This window comes from Haliaeetus leucocephalus, unplaced genomic scaffold (assembly GCF_000737465.1).
Source record: "Haliaeetus leucocephalus isolate CR32 unplaced genomic scaffold, Haliaeetus_leucocephalus-4.0 Scaffold339, whole genome shotgun sequence".
NCBI lineage: Eukaryota > Metazoa > Chordata > Aves > Accipitriformes > Accipitridae > Haliaeetus > Haliaeetus leucocephalus.
In genome coordinates this window covers 12,919,784-12,920,021 of record NW_010972775.1, presented here as the reverse complement: position 1 = coordinate 12,920,021, position 238 = coordinate 12,919,784, and the positions used below count along the sequence as shown (strand labels likewise).

General features: G+C 77.7%; 1 protein-coding gene across 1 annotated transcript in view; it reads right to left on the bottom strand.

The window, feature by feature from the left end:
- Positions 1-232, bottom strand: part of WHAMM (WAS protein homolog associated with actin, golgi membranes and microtubules) — a 14,977-nt gene extending 14,745 nt beyond the window's left edge. Inside the window, exon 1 of the mRNA XM_010571922.1 lies at positions 27-232. The gene's annotated coding sequence lies outside the window, so the exon portion shown is untranslated. The remainder of the gene's footprint in view (positions 1-26) is intronic.
- Between the last annotated feature and the right edge of the window lie 6 nt (positions 233-238).

The following is a 238-nucleotide window of genomic DNA, read 5'->3' as shown; positions in this document are numbered from 1 at the left end:
CCCCGCCCGGCCCCCGGGGCCCGTACCCGCCGCAGGGCCTCCTTGGCCTGGGCCAGGTGGCCGCGCAGGGCCCTCCCGCGCAGCTCGTGGAGGCTCTCGAAGTACTCGTCGTCGCGGTGGCGGTCGGCGGCGAAGAGGGCGTCCAGCACCACGCGGCCACCGCAGAGCTCCAGGGCCCAGCCCAGGTAGAGCTCCAGCTCCCGGCACAGCTCCTGCACCTCGGCCTCGCCCGGCGCCG